The sequence below is a fragment of the Triturus cristatus genome, chromosome 5_2, assembly GCF_964204655.1.
Source record: "Triturus cristatus chromosome 5_2, aTriCri1.1, whole genome shotgun sequence".
In the NCBI taxonomy this organism is placed as follows: domain Eukaryota; kingdom Metazoa; phylum Chordata; class Amphibia; order Caudata; family Salamandridae; genus Triturus; species Triturus cristatus.
Genome location: NC_140588.1, coordinates 1,050,901,411 through 1,050,918,565, shown reverse-complemented (window position 1 = coordinate 1,050,918,565; position 17,155 = coordinate 1,050,901,411).

Sequence of the window (17,155 nt, the reverse complement as noted above, 5' to 3'; positions counted from 1 at the left end):
TACATACGGGGGTGGGGGTATGGCGCGTACATACGGGGGTGGGGGTATGGCGCGTACATACGGGGGGTACGGCGCGTACATACGGGGGTGGGGGTACGGCGCGTACATACGGGGGGCTGAGGGTACGGTTCATACATACGGGGTGGCTGGGGGTATGGCGTGTACATATGGGGGTGGGGGTACGGCACGTACATACAGGGGGGCTGGGGGTACGGCGCGTACATACGGGGGTGGGGGTACGGCACGTACATACTGGGATGGGGGTACGGCGCGTACATACGGGGGGCTGGGGGTACGGCGCGTACATACCGGGGGGTACGGCGTGTACCGGGCCTCCTTTTCCTCGTGCATCGCGGCGTACTTAGCTTTTCCGGCACTTTTTGGCTCCCGTAAAAATATAGCCGTGCGGAGTGCTATGGGTACGAATCGTACTTCCTGGTCCGTAAAACGCTGCCTGACTCCGTGCGGACGTCGCGTACGCGCTGCCCATGCTCGGAATTGTATGTATTTTTTAGCTGCGCGGTGTTTTTTACGATTCGTACGGAAATGGTATTTCTGTACGAATCGTACTTGCTGGTTTGTACAGTGGAATTCCCGGGTATGAGTCGTACGGAGAAAACGCTCCGTACGACCATTTGTACCCGGGTTTTACAGGATCGGAATCGGCACCTTTGTGTACCTTTTACATTGTTAATTTGATAGATTTTATAATTGTTCTGATTACTTTGCTTTATAGTTTATTTTTATTGGTTGGTTAGAATATTTTTTCAGTTATTGCCTTTTATGTTGAATGCTAATTAGTGTTTCTTTTATAATATTGAATACATGTTTTGTTATTTTTGTTTTATTGTGTATATAATATTCATGTATATGCTTATAATTATTTTTGTTGTATATTTAAATGTTTGTATTTGTTGTAAAACATTTTTTTTTATTATTTTGATGTATTGAAGTGTTTCTGTAATTAGGGGTAATATAAGTTAATTTTAGTAATATAAAATTGTTATGTATTTGGTCGAATTTTTTTATGTTATTTTTAATTGATGATTATCATAAAATGTAGTTATTTTTATGATTTTATATAAAAAATATTAATTTATCGCAATATTAATGTCATCAATTTTCTGCGTTGCAATATTTTTGATTACTTATATGTTTATTTAAAGGTCAATATATTTTTGTTTCCCATATATTTTTGTTATTGATATAAGTGAAAATAAATATTTTTAACTGTGATATTTTGGTTATCGATATCTGTGTTTTTATTAGTTAAGTATGGGAAGGCGATATTTTTGTGAACATTATTTATTTCCCGATATTTTTGTGAATCAGTATAGTTGCTATTGATTATACGTCATTGATCCCTCTGTTATGCCCTCTCCCTTCCATGCAAATCAGAGCAGCAACTTTCCTTGCTGTGCTGGATTGCGTGAAATCGTATTAAATACCGGCTTGAGTGCATCGCATGAAAGTGTGTAAAGAAATTAATTATAGAACAGAAGGGAAATCTGACAGCAGGTGGGTTCTGGGCTAAGAGGTGCTATTTGAACCTGTTTTAATATAGAAATAAGCAAACTCCACTGAATGTCCTTCTCAAGGTGGCAACACTGTCTGGTCCCAAATCCCTGTAAATTATCACAGTTTTTCCCCATTAATCAGGCTCTGCGTCTGCTCTCTGTATCCTTCAGCGGCCAGGGCGACTGACGCCGGACGCTGGGGATCACGGTTCAATCCCCGGCACCGGTGGCAGGTCAGCCCAGCACATGTGACTCTGGGCAATAGCTCTCTTAATCTTCCTGACGGCCCCCAGCGCCTGGATGCCTACGGGTAGCTGTGCGCTTTACAAATACTGGATTTACATTTACATTTACATGGAATGTTTATGGACATTTTTAGACAGAAGCAGGTAGATTCGCTCAGTGCGTTAAAACACCTATTTCTGAGATCTATGCTCATCCTAGAAATAAAGTGTTTAAATTCAGATTTTCATCCTTCTGAGGTTTTTGAAATCAGCCCCATTAGGCTGGGTTAATACTGGCACCTGCTATTTGCAGAGCTTTGGAATGACAAGCGGAGGGCAGCAAGATCTGTGTCAATATTACATTGTTTTACATTATTGTCTATTCAGATAATTGCCACTCTGGCTCTCGCTTCAGCAGCATACTTACCAGCCTTGCAATCCGGAATCCTAGCTCGGTTAAACACCCTTAAAAGCTCTTTGACAAAATGATATGAACACAGAGACAATTTAAAACATCTATCAGTGCAAAATCAGCTCCTCTACCATTCCATGCACGCACAGAACCTATTCCTCAAAACATTTTCAAAGATATTTGAAAGTTATAAGCATGTCATATGCACAATCATTTGTAAGAACCCTGTAGATAGAACTCAAACATATAGTTGAATCGCTGACATCAACTAATGTTCACTGCCATGTTTGCATAGTAGATGTCTCAGATAGAGGGGTTCTTGGAGTGCTGTGAAGGTTGTGTGTGGTCGACCCCCACAGAACAAGCACATTCTGATTCCTGGTTCACAGGTCATGCGATGAGACAGTGGGGCAGATTCTGTGTAGCTTCTGCTGGAATCTGCGGGCATACTTATTAATGTTTCATATAATGCACTGCGCTGCGTGAAACAGAGAGAGCAGAAATGCACCATATGTATTAAGATATGGTGCACGTCTGCAACCTCCTAGCACCGGCGCTTGGGCTGCTGACTAGCGCCAACGCAGGTACCTTTGCACCATAGTACAATTGTGCCGTTATTAAAGGAAGGATTGTTTTTGTGCAAGAAGTCATAACTTCCTGCAATCCTAATTTTCTATTTCTATGCTGCAGCACACAAAGATGCTCGTCACGCCTCTATCAGGTAGGCGCACCATTTTGGAGAAAACCCAGGATTACAAATCTTTGTTAAATCTGGATTTGCATCAAAATACATAGATGGATGCTCGAGACTGGCCATTTTAATTAGGGGTGGGCGGAATTTGCGAAAGTGACTTTCGCAAATTATTGCGAAAATGTTAAAAATCTCCGCAAACACGCGGAAATATCGCGAAGATGCGGAAGTTTTTTTCCCGCCCGTTTGCGGTATTTTCTGCGTGGTCGCGGCTCGCCAACTTACCCATGCGGTTGCTCGCGGGCGCGGCCATCTTGTTTTCACTCTTCTCGCGGTGCATGATCGCGAGAAGAAAGACGTGATCGCGCGACCAATGACATTACTGCGGGCGCGAACTGTCGCGAGACAGCGCAAATGGCTACCAACAATCCAACATCTAGTGGAGAACGCGACCGGATCGGGAAAACTTGTCGGCGAACGCGGGGATTCAGGTAAGGCGATCTTGCGCGCGTGAGAATGTATTATTTTACAGCGCGAGCAAGAAACAAATTATCGCTAAGCTGCGGAATGTGGAAATTTTGACATTTTCGCGCTCTCCGCTGAACGTGAAAATGTCAAATTATTGCAATTTCCGCGAGCGGAACAGAAATTTAGCCCAGGCCTAATTTTAATCCATGTAACGTTTATCAGATGCAGAGAAATGCACGGCAGCACTACGGGCTGCTTGTCTTACGTTACATTTGCTAAACCATGCAAAGTGGCTTTTGTGGCTTAGTAAATGCCAAAAAGGATTTTGCTTTGCGGCTGTGCCACAACAGTGACGCAACCCTGATGCAAAATCTTACTAAATCTGGACCTAGATGTACACCAGTCTGGAACTGTTTGTTGTACAATTGTGTTGCATCATTTTGTGAACCAGGGATTTGACACGCATAGCACGTGAGTGACCACATGCCAGCTCTCACTTCTGTTAATGGCAAATGTAGCTTATTTCTTTTTTTATTGACTCACTGTTTATACCCTGCTGATACAGGCAGCGATAGCAATAACTGTGCGGTGTAGTTGATTTATTGTGTAACTCCTGTACTCAGCCACAAATTCTCTTTGTGAAGAGGATGCATATTTAAGCAAATCAATATTGTGGTGGCACAAGCCATGTCTGCTCAATGGCAAGTCTTTTGCAAACCTCCAAAATTATGCTATTTATTTGACTGCATTCATATGTCTTGCTTATTTGGCAATGATGGTTGACAGTACAAAAATGTGGGGGTCTGTGCAATTATCTTTGGGGCACATTTGGCATGGTTGAGCCCATCAAAAGAGGGTTGTATGATGTTACACTGAATTCCATTGTAACTCATGCCTTTCCCACGCATGAGTTACAACGCAAATGCATTACAATGCAAACTTTTACCACGCATATTTTTTTCAACTAATGTGCCTTCACCACGAGTGTCTTTACAACGAAATTCATTGTAAAAGCATGTATGATAAAAGCATAGGCATGGTAATGGTTTTCCTGATACCTACCTTAAACCCTAAACCAGGTCCCTGGTGCACCACACTCCTAGCCGTCCACCCTTCTGAAAACAAATACCCTTCCCCAGCCTTAAACCCTAAAACCCTACCCCTGGCCCCCAGCCCTTTCCTACTCTAATCTCTAAAACACTACCATGTGCGCGACCCCCCACCTGGCCCCCAGCCCTTTCTCTACCCTAAACCCTAAAACACTACCCCTTTGCGACCCCCCCAGGCCCCTAGCCCTTTCCCTACCCTAAACCCTAAAACACTACCCCGTCATGATCCCCCCTGGCCCCAGCCCTTTTCCTACCCAAAACCATAAAACACTAGCCTTGCGTAACCTCCCCTGCCCCCCAGCCTCTAATATAGTGGGTCCCAGCCCCCATCCCTCTTACCTCTCACCTCGTGGTTTGTGCAGACAGCCTGTCTGAGGGGGGCGGTGCACGTCATTGTGAGGAAGTGGAAGATTCTCTCCGTTTCCTCTAATGATGTGGATTGCCAACCAACATGGCTGTTTCAACTAGGGGTGGGCATAAAAAACGCTCCGCCCTACAATAATACATTGTGCATGCTTCTGAAGCACCCCTAGTTTCTAAAGCTTTTTCGTTGCCACGATAAGGCACAAAAGGAGATGGTTTGTACAAGTGCTCCAGCACACTGAGGCTATTCCGGTGGCATATAGGTGCTATATAAATGCGGGATTATTGAAAATCCCCACCACCAGAATGAATAACAATTGTTTGCGACGGCCCGAGAACTTGTGATATAGTTCACTCAGTTTAAAGAGCAAACTCCACAGTTCCCTACAGTGTACCCAACTGGTTTTCCTCCCATTTCATGCACTGACGTCCTGTCCCCCACCCCATGCACCGACCACCTGCCCCCCCAAACCATGCACTGAAGTCCCGCCCAATGGACCGTCACCTGAGGAGCAGCTAAGTTTTCCTTATTTACAGGGCACACTGACATCCCTCCTCCCTGCCCTGCGCACCCCCAGGCGTGGGCAGATACTGACGCTTGATCGCCAGGGGTTGCTCTGCTTTCTCTGGACATCTCTTTGCGCTCTGCCGCCAGTTCGGGGGAGTTTGGCTTTGTGGAGCCTCCAGAAGGGCATCCAATCCCAGGGCGGAGGTCAGGCAACTCTGCAAGGCATGGATTGCACCGTGGTGCACTCGCTCCTCAGATCAGGGTGTGCTCTGGGTCCGCTCCCACGCCAGAGCTAAAGTTTGACTGGAGTAGCCAAACGGCCTTGTCTGGCCACGGGAAGGCACTCTCCCACCTCCTTCCGAATAACCAGAGGTCCTCCGAGCCACCTATTGGGGTGCGTGACCTTGAAATGGGAGTGCTGGACTGGCTCGTTAGCCGCTGCCATCTTCAGGTCATACACAACAATCGGTTCTGTCGGGTAGACAGCAATTTCTTTGTAATTCTTTATATTTAAAAAGGTGAATGAAATGTACAAGAAACACACAGAAGGACTGATAAAGTATATTATTATCAAAAATGAGCAAAATATTTACTGTTTGTTTTTCAATTATTCATACAATGGGTCAACAATTACCACGCCTAATCAAAATGAACAAAAAGGCTGTCCGGTAATTCAATTGATAAAAACAGCGCATATGAGCGTGATCATAATGACATAGTGGGTATAGTGCAAAAGTGACAAATTCTGTGCATTTAAACACAAGGGTGACATAATACTGTACATATATTTACAACAAAAACAGCTCCAGTTTCAAATTAAAACACAATCGCCCTTAGCTTAATGATTCTATAGATTCTGTGCTAGAAGGGCATTCTCAGGCTTGGATGGACAAGAAAACCATCGACGTTTCCATCGACGCATGATGTCAAAAGAGACTGAATGATGCCTCAATCAAACAGACACGGAGCGTCTGACATTTATTGCTACGTTATGGCATTATTCTGTCAGATTATACTGACCACAAGTTCAACATTAATTGTCATTCAACTTCTCATCTGAACCACCTCAACTAATCTGGCTTTGAGTGTCGTGATTATCCTCGACATTCATATATCGGTCCCATTCCATCATTGATCCCACTGGTGCCTTCCACCTTTAGGCCCAACTCGTTAATTGGGAGTCTGCTTACTTTCTAATATCCGGCTGTCCTATACTGATCCTGTCCTGATGAAGACCTACTTTTGACCTCCTCAACTTAGGCTGTTTGCTAGGGTCGAAACGTTGACGTTTTTCTTGTCCATCTATGCCTGAGAATGCCCTTATAGCACAGAATCTATTGAATCATTAAGCTAAGGGCGATTGTGTTTGAATTTGAAGCTGGACCTGTTTTTGTTGTAAATATATGTACAGTATTATGTCACCCTTGTGTTTAAGTACACAGATTTTGTCACTTTTGCACTATACCCACTATGTCACTATGATCACGCTCACATGCGCCGTTTTTATCAATTGAATTACTGGACAGCCTTTTTGTTCATTTTGATTAGGCGTGGTAATTGTTGACCCATTGTATGAATAATTGAAAAACAAACAGTAAATATTTTGCTCATTTTTGATAATAATATACTTTATCAGTCCTTCTGTGTGTTTCTTGTACATTTCATTCACCCTTTTAAATATAAAGAATTAAAAAAGAAATTGCTGTCTACCCGACAGAATCGATTGTTGTTTATAGCATACATGCCCAGGTTCTGAGGGATACTGGGTTACCACATTGCTTTGCACAACGCCATCTTTAGGTCAGGCAGAGATTGACGTTTGAAGAACACAGTATTGTGCCTAATCTTCTCACCCTAAGGCTAATATGCACATATCACATAAGCACACTAGGAGGCCCATAGACAGGGTAAGGGCACCAGGCAGGCTCCAGACACAGCCGGCGAGGCACTATGTTCACATTAGGGGTGGGCGGCAGGGATAAAGTCCGCCACGCAGAGGAATAAGAGTTTTTTGCTGAACTCCACACTCCCAGCGAAGCGCAGAGTTGGCAAAGCTCTTCTTACTCCGCTGGCGGAGCAGAGTTCATTGCCCACACCTGGTTTCGACGCATATGCCTATATTTTTGTTACCAAACATATGCATTTATCCTTCATACCTTCACAATGAAATTCAATGTAAAGGCGTGCGTGGTAAAAGCATATGCATAGTAAAACATTGCGTAATAAAGTCTACGAGTTGTAATGACGCATTTACTGTAGCGTTCACGTTGTAATGGCATGTGTGAAAACAGCCACAGTATAATGGCTGTTTCCCTCAAAAGAGGTTCGTTTATTTCTGCTTTACATTTTCTGGGCCTTCCAGGTAGCCAGCCAGCAAGTCCTTTTTTTCCGATTGCAAAACTAATCTTGTGGTTCTTGGACCTGCTACCAAATCTGTGCTGCATTGGAATATGAGTAATGGTGCAGACCTTGTTTGTGTGAATTCTCAGAATGGAGTCAATAAAAGCCTTGCCAAATCTACCAGATCGATGTGCTCCAGTCCAGGTTTTTTCTGTGAATTCTAGAACTTGTAGTCTTGATTATTCCATTATAAAACCAGGACTACAAGCCCCAGAAATCTCAGAAAAGCAAACCTGGACTGGAGCAGGTAGTTACCCATGGAACTTGGAAACTTGGCAGCTGTGATGGCATGGGTGAAAATGAGCATCCCTGCGGTCTCCAACCTCTATGGCTGTAACACGTAAAATGAACACGGGAAGTAGTAATTTAAGACTTCATCTTGACCACAGTTTTGAGATGACTGTTGTCTGAAGTAGTTAAAGAGATAGAGCAATGGTATTTTACCACCTTAGGAAGTGACAAATGGTTATATTTCACTGGACGTTTCAAGGCAGGTGATGCTTTTGGCTGCAAATGCAAAATGCAACACAGCAGCTACAGTTCAACACAGCAACATCACATTGCAATAATCCATCACAAAAATACAGCAATGCAAAAACAACAGCAAACACATTACCATCACAACAAAATGCAAAACAAACACACATTTCATGTCATACGTTACCACATCCAGAAACCTGCTTTCACAATACATACTGAAAAGTGTTTGGAGCAAGCACTGCCTTAACTTACCTATAAGGATGGTACCAGTCAACAATGTTATTTTATCAGGCTCTATCCCTCTATCTGTTGTGTGAAAAAGCTTACAGCTCACTAGATAAAAAAAGACCTAAGCAATTTTCTCACTCTCTAATTATGAGTCTGGCAGTCTGAGGACCACCAAACTTGTGGAGGCGAGGCAGTGGCGGTCCAGCCAATGCCCCACCTGTGGTCTGACTGCCCCATTATAAGTTGGGTAGTCGGACAACTATTGCATTGCCGCCACCGCCAGGGAATCGCTGTTCCGTAAAGGTAGCGCTGCGGGCAGGGCCTCAATAATATGTTGGTGGTATCAATGAGGCACTGCCATGCATATTACAAGTTTCAGGACCGCCAGCGGTGTCATGGAGAGCTTGCCTCCGTGAAAAGGCTGGCGGTCCTGTAACAAAGTGGCCCCCTGACGCTCATATGTATAGGAATGCATGCATGGGGGCACAACATGTGCCCCCCTGTGTGCATGCACCCTAGTTCCCGCATGGCATGGACTTTACAGTCTATGCCGTTCAGGAACTGTTTTTGGCGTTCCCATTGCAGTGCCCATTTTCAGAGGCACTGCTGTGGAACCCCCAAGACCAGCCTACTAGACATGAGGAAACTTGTAATCTAGTGGGCGGTGCACCCATGAGTTTGGCTGTGCTGGAGCAGGCCGCTGACATGACTGTCTGCTCCTGCATCACCAAACTCGTAATTGGGCCCTTGCTGTTTTTCAAGGCTCTGATGTGTACAGCCTTTCTGCTGAATTGAGTTTCCGTCCTTTGGTGTCAGCACACTAATGTTCATGTTTATCACCCTGTATTCACACTTGATTATTTGAACCATCCTTCCTTGTTCTTTACTCTTTATGTACCTCTAAAAGAGGTGCACATCTGCCAGGCCTGTTGTTCATGCTGGCCTAGCAATTTGTAGTCATTTTGAATGCGCAATAGACCAGACTCAAATCAGTGCCCAAACATCCCAAAATAAAATAACATTGTTGTTAACTTGCTCATGCAGGGTTGTGCTGTGGCAGGTTCTCCCCCACCCTCTCTGGGGTGGTTCGGCTGAATAATGCATGTGGGCAGCCGTTGGCAAGCTGAGACCAGATGTATGGCACTCCCACCCACCATAAAGGCTTCTCCGAAGAGCTGCATGACCTCTCCCCACTGCCAGCCAAGCAGAACAGATTGCATTGGCATGGTTCCCGCAGCCTTAAGCCAGTGAGAACACCTTGGCATGCGGCCTCACTGGCTGCTGCAGACAGCATGCCACTCCAGCCTCGGATGACTGACAGCGCCTAGAACACCTCTGTGTGTCCTGTACTGTGAGTACGGTCAAACTCATGTTCTACAGCCACGTCACTCAAAGTACTCTGACGTCGCTATGCACATCTTGCCTCATTGGTTGGCGAGTACGTGCCTACCTCACGTTTGTTGCCACACTGTCCAGAGGGTAAGTATTGTTTACCACAAAACCGGAACACCGCAAGCCATTACAACACGGTTGTTACAACGCATGCCATCACTCTGCAAGTCGGAACAACGACTTGCTCTAGGGGTCAGAAGGTGTTGGATTTAAAACCTAACACCTTTCCTAATGTTGCACAGACTGGAGTTTGAATAGTAAATTATACTATTCCAACATTCAGTGCCCACCCCTAGAGCAAGTTGTTGTTCCGACTTGCGTTGTAATGGCATGCGTTGTTAAATGCGGTAGTTGTAATGACCGCGTTATAATGGCATGTGTTAAAAAAACATGCGAGGTAACGAGGCATATTCTGTCCAGAGGTTCCACAGTTCGTGCGCTCCGCCCCCTGCGCCGTGCCCTGCACATGTTTTAGATAGAAGCACTGTCATTTCTTGCTTCCCTCCCAGTCTTGTTCGACCACAAAAGAGAATCGGGTTTCTCACAAATGCACATCGTTTTAAAATCATTTTATTGAGGAGGGTGGAAGCAGCAACAGTCACCTTCGATAATATGAAATTGATGAATTATTTTTTTATGATCGACTCTAGTGTAAGGAATGTTCACTAGGTATGAGATGCGTGGCTGGGTAGGTACCCATCAGCATCTCTGAAAAATTACACACCACAGTGATTCTGCATTTCCGTTAATTTAATACGTGAAAATAATCTATAAAAACCAACGGTTTTGGGGGTGACCAGAACACTTAGATGCAGCTGGGGATGCTGTGCGTTTCTCTTTTGATTTTTGCTGCCCACTTGGGACTTGGACCAATCTTCTGATTTTGCACTTCTCTGTATTTCCTTATGTACTGTGAGCCCTCATGGTATTGACTCTGCATTGTCTTACCTTACAACTTTTGAATGAATCCCTTTAACTATTCTGCTGATCTACAACTCAGTTATTCAGTGCCATCATATAACTTGATCCCGTTGTCGGCACTAGACGAGACGCGTGATACAAGAAGACAGCAAGCATCAGGATTGAAGCAAGCGGCGGCTGTGAAAAACGCTCAATAAGATAGCCACAGAAGTCGCATCTATAACGGAACGGAAAAAATCCACGCTAGCACAATATGCAAGATATATCTGGCACTTTTTGTCCTACATGAGTAAATCCCTGCCCTGATGAAGACCTTCGAAAGAATTACCACTCCTGGTCCATTTTACTGAAGGTCGAAACGCGTTGGCTCCCACACTGAGTGGTTCAGAGCAACTGACATAACTTTGCCTGCACTACACTAGGCGTATTTGAGCAGAATGGTTTATGCTCATGTCTGAAGTGTTGTGAAATATTTCCCTGACCTCTCTAGGACCTATTGCATTTCTGTACTTTGAGGACAAATTGAAACTTAGTCCCTTTGATTTATGTAAATAAGTAGGACTGCACCAAGCTAAAAAGCTTTCTTTTCTTTGGATATGTTTATTTTTGGTCACAAATCACCCATATGTATGTCATGTAAATAGCTTTCACGCCATTTGTCTTTGTTATTTGTTATTTAAACAGTTCGTGTTGTATGAAAAATCAAGAGGATGATGTTTTAATGTGCTATGTGGCAGGAACTTTCTTTTTGATAAAGTAAGCAGTATGAAAATGTAAATAAATATAATCCAGGGTCAATTAAGAAGACCTCTGAGAAAAAGTAAAACCGATTTAGGGTGTCAGAGGTATTTTCCTTGATTTTGTTATAATATAATTTGAAGGGCCCCCTGTTGCAAAGAAAATGGAACTCAGGACCAAGTCAGGAGCTCTTAGGCCAGGGGCCTGCTGCGGGTGCATAGTGCCAGAAGGGACCCCCTGGAGCTCAAGGCCCCCTGGACCGCAGGGGCTGCTGGGCTATTGTCACACCACTATTGAGTGGGGCCTTTACTTAATGGAATATATTTTCTGATTTTTGCTGTGTTGGGCAGTGCCTTACCTCAGGGACACTTTGCCTCATAAAATCTCGTGGAGAAGTGTGGCTCAATGGTTAGAGCGGCAGACCCTGATGCAGAGGTCTGGCCCGGGGCCAGGGTTCAATTCCCCACCCTGGCGGGTCTTGGGCTCAAAATTCCACGGACCTGATAATTCTCGCCTCGGTGCCTATTCCAATCATGGAGTCCCACTCTGCAACTCTGGGCAATAGCTTGCTTAATCTCCACAACGGCCCCCACAACACTAAAGGATGCCTGGCCTCCACCTTGGGGGTGCCCAGGAGTGGACGCCTCACAGGGAAAGCCAGGATGGGTTCCACAGTGGTATTCGTACAAGCGCCTTGAGACCCTTGCAGGTGAATAGTGCGCTATACAAGTATCAATTTACAAAATCGAGGTTAACCTAGTGTCTGATTCATCGAATTGGGGGCATTCTGACGGACTGCAAAGACCTGACAAGTAAGGGGCTTACAGTTTCTATTTTCATTTCCTGATACTGGATAGGAGAGGTACATTCACTTTATGTCCTTTATTCCTCTGTTAAACATACAGACAAGGTTCATTCAGTATTAACCCCCTGACAATTTAATAGCGTTATTTATCAGTCAACACTCCAGGCACACACCCATACACAAAGAAGAGTATGTAAAAACAAAAAATGTGTGTAATGGTGAGAGAGTCCCTAACGTGCGCCACACGAGAGGGGCTACTGGTTGGTTCTCACCGGCTTGCCCATGTTTTTTTATCATCGGGATCTCTCTCACCTAAGGAAGAAAATAAAGTGAAAAGTGTCCTGTGTAAAGGAAGAAATTGCAAACAAAGATGTGCTGTCATAAACAGACCAAAAAGTGCAAACAGGAGGATATCTTTCTTCCAAGGTAAAATTGAGTTAAGGTTTCACAACCAACAAGTTTAAATATTAATCACACTGGTGAACAAAACTCAAATTAAAGTCAAGTTTGCATGTTATAGACCATTCAAAGATGGGCCAACATGTTTCTTTGCCTTTTATCATCAATTCATCAGGGCTTAAGGTCGCTTCCACCTCCCTGGACATCAACTTTCATAAAAGGAGTGACATGTGGTAGCCAAAATCAATCGTACCGGCTTCCCATCATGACAGGGTCAATCCTTTTAACTTAATTGAACCCCTTTTCACGCCTCTCCCAGTCACCGGAATCAAAACCGCGTTACAGTGGACAGGAAACCTTCACTCGTTCCGGCGCCTATGGGGCGTCATGTTTACATGTTTACACTACCTGTGCAAAGGTTTCACCTCATTAGTCCCAGCGTGACACTCAAGTACCGATTTAGCAAAGGAATGGTGACCAGTCAACCTTTGTGAAGGGCCTTGCACTATGTGGTAACCCTTGTTGTTGCATTTTTAGTAAATTTTGAGCCAGAAAAATGCTTTTTTGTTAAAATCTGCTGATAGAAAAACGTGGCATGTCCATAATTATGCAGAAAATCCCATAGCTGCAAAATGACATAATTCCAGCAGCCCTGCTAGTGAGTCATTAGTTTTAGAGCAGAGTTAGGATCTAGCACATGGGCGCAATTATTGTCACCCCCAGGGCAACTTCAAAGCATCACTGGGTCATTCCTGGACAATATGAGGATGCACATACTCAAATTAGTTAGCACAACGCAACACCAAAAAGAGCACTTTCAGGGAACATGAGGAGTCTGACACACATACAATAGGCTGTGCAGCCCAAGTAGATGGGCATTAGCACACTAAGCTCCATGCACTTTACATACTAGCGCGAGCTGCCAGCGGGTCTCCATAGATGTCTGCCCTCCGCCTACCATGGTGTCCTCTCTGGGGGTCACTCCTACCCAGAGGTTAGGGGGGGTCACATACTGAATGAGAAGCAGGGGCAAGTAAGGGTAAGTTAATCAAATAATCAGGCTCGTAGCACTTTCTTTGGTGCTGGTTAATTTCACAAGAACCCCAGGGCAGCCAAAATGATACAGGAAGCGATTGCAGGAAATTGCACCTGAGGATCACTGAACATTAACCTTCTCGGCTGATAGCTCATTTGTCCACAGGAGTGAGGTAACCACAAATTGTTCTTTAGCGAGAACTAACAATTAGTAAAAGTTCACAATCAATTGAGAAAGGCATAAATCAATCACTAGTGCATCATTTCCTTACTGTTGCCTTTACATTAGAATAGTTCCTGTTGCACCTCTTGCCTCTCTCTGACGCTGCTCAGCCTTGGTTCTCTGAGAGATGCTGGGTGGGAGGGGAGGTAGGAGGGGAGCAGAAGAACAGAAACACTGAATGTTTGACATGTGCCTGATTGAAGTGGCTCAGCAGCAATAATGGGAAATCTATGATATTTGATCAAATGTCATTTTGCTTGAAAGCTCGCTCTGGGGAAAGCCAGGCTCCCAGTGCTGCTATGTGTGACTCCGGGCTCTGAGTGGCATTAAGTGAGAGGTTTCCGAAGGGGGCGTCAGGTGGAGATGGAAACCATAGAGTGCACTGCAGGGGATGGTTTTGAAATGAGAAAACTATAGTTCTCAGAATTCGCACAGTACACCACCACGTCCCTTTGATTGGCAGTAGCTCAACTGATATATGTGCTTCAGCTAACTGACGTCACTACATAGTATTAAGGTTTCGGGCTTTCAGCTGCATGTGGGATTGCTGTGAGGGTTAGCTGCGGGTCCTGAGAGTGTGTGTGTTTGTTTGTGTGCACGTTGTCAGACCTGTCAGCCTTAGGGTGGTATTCTACCAAACTGTTTGCCTTTCTCCTCCATTTCTACTGACCTCGTTTTTGCTGGCCTTGTGACTCTGTGCACTTTACCACTGCTAACCAGTTCTAAAGTGCTTGTGCTCTCTCCTTTAAACATGATAACATTGGCTTATACCCAATTGGCTTTTTTGATTTACTTATAGCTCCCTAGTAAAGTGGCACTACATGAGCCCAGGGCCTGTAAAATAAATGCTATTAGTGGGTCTGCAGCACAGATTGTGCCACCCAATTAAGTACCCCTTTAACCATGTATCGGGCCTGCTATTGCAGCTTGTGTGAGTGCAGTTTTAAACTGCCATGTCGACCTGGCAAAATAAACCCTTTGTCAGGCCCACACTTTCCTTTTTAATTCATATAAGTCACCCCTAGGGTGTGCCCTGGACAGCCCAGAGAGCAGGGTGTCATGTATTTCAAAAGTAAGTTATGTACTTTTACCTTTTACATGTCCTGGTAGTGACAAATTCTTACATTCATTGTTCACTACTGCAAATTGAACCTCTTTCATAGGATAACATTGGAATTACCTTATTACATTTTATAAGTGTAATTTCCAAATGGAAACAGGTGTCCCTTCATGTTTGGTGTCTCTGGAATCAGAACTTTAAATCCTAACTTATGGTAAAGTCAGATTTTAAACTGTAATTCAGAAAATGCCACTTTTAGAACGTTAAAGACACACAGTTGATGGACGGAATGCAGAGCAAATCAAACATTCACCCCCAGTCAAGAGATCTGGGTTAAATCCATCATTCTTTTGCTCACCATGCCACCCCAGTTTAGACCCTGCCATATGCAAATCAGCCTTGACCCTGTGCCTCATGGGAACAATCCAGCCCGAACTGCCAAGCCAATTCCTCCCTGGACCGGAAACAAGCCTCCTGGGACCGGTTTCGGGGCATCACCCCTCATCAGCCAGGCTAGTTTGAATCCAGTGGCACAGTGAGCCCAGGACCCACATCTGGGCATACCAGGTGCACTTAGGGCAAGAAAGCAAAAGATACACAGATGATGGACATAATGCAGAGCAAATTAAACATTCACCCCCAGTCAAGAGATCTGGGTTAAATCCACCATTCTTTTGCTCACCATGCCACCCCAGTTCGGACCCAGCCATATGCAAATCAGTCTTGACCCTGTGCCTCATGGGAACAGTCCAGCCCGAACTGCCAAGCCAGGTCCTACCTGGACCAGAAACAAGTATCCTGGGACCGGTTTTGGGGCATCACCCCTCATCAGTCAGGTCCTGGGCTCACTGGGTCCTGGGTCCCTGGCTCACAGTGTCATTGGATTCAAGCTAGCCTGGCTGATGAGGGGTGATGCCCCGAAACTGGTCCCAGGATGCTTGTTTCCGGTCCAGGGAGGACCTGGCTTGACAGTTCAGGCTGGACAGTTCCCATAAGGCACAGGGTCAAGACTGATTTGCATATGTCTGGGTTCAAACTGGAATGGCATGGTGAGCAAAAAAAACGATGGATTTAGGCCCAGATCTCTGTACTGGGGTGAATGTATGACATTGTTCTGCATTCTGTCCATCAACTGTTGTTTTTGCATTTGTCACCCCGAAAGGGAAGGGTATGCCCAGACGTGGGTCCGGTGCTCTCCATGCCACTGGAATCAAGCTATCCTGGCTGAAGAGGGGCAAAACCCCGAAACCGGTCCTAGGATGCTTGTTTCCAGTTCAGGGAGGACCTGGCTTGGCAGTAGCGCCTGGACTGTTCCCATGAGGCACAGGGTCAAGACTGATTTGCATATGTCTGGGTCCGAACTGGGGTGGCATGGTGAGCAAAAGAATGATGGATTTAACCCAGATCTCTTGACTGGGGGTGAATGTTTGATTTGCTCTGCATTCCATCCATCATTTGTGTGTCTTTTACTTTTAGAAAGTTGTCATTGTCCTGCATTAGCCATTTAGTGCCTGTAGCCTATACCTGGGTCACATGATTGGGTGTAGCTGACAGCTGAGCTTTGTTTATTCCTCCTAGATAGCCACACACAATAGGGAACTTATATGTGCCTGGATGGGCTATCACTGGCAGGATGGGAGGAAGGAGCTGGGCACAGACCCACTTACACTGGAACAGTTGGTGTCCTGCCTCCACGCAAAGGTCTACATGCCCCCTGTAGTCATCTGAAGCCAGGGCAGGGAAGGCAGGATGCCTGGGGACTTCAAAGAGAACCCTCTAGAAGCTTCACCACCCCCCATTTCAAAGGCACAGCTGTGTATAAATACCGGACCTCAGACACCAACTCTTCAGTACACTTCTGGACCTGCGGATACTCTGTTGGGAAGAAAGACTGCTGTGCTGCCACAAGGACTGCCACTCTGCAGGACTGCTGCTCTAACGTACCTGCTAGCCTGCTGTGCTGACTTGCTGCCTGCAGGGACAGACAGAAAGGGCAGGCGGGAAGGGTCAGTGGAAGCACAACGGACCAGGAAGGGAGGGAGCAGAGGCATGCACATCGAATATGACACTGGATGCGGGGCAGTGGCTGCAAGGGGAGGAGTGGCCACACAGGGGCATATCAATGATGTCATTTGGGATGCCATCAGTGATGTTATCAATAATATTGTTTAACATGTCATAA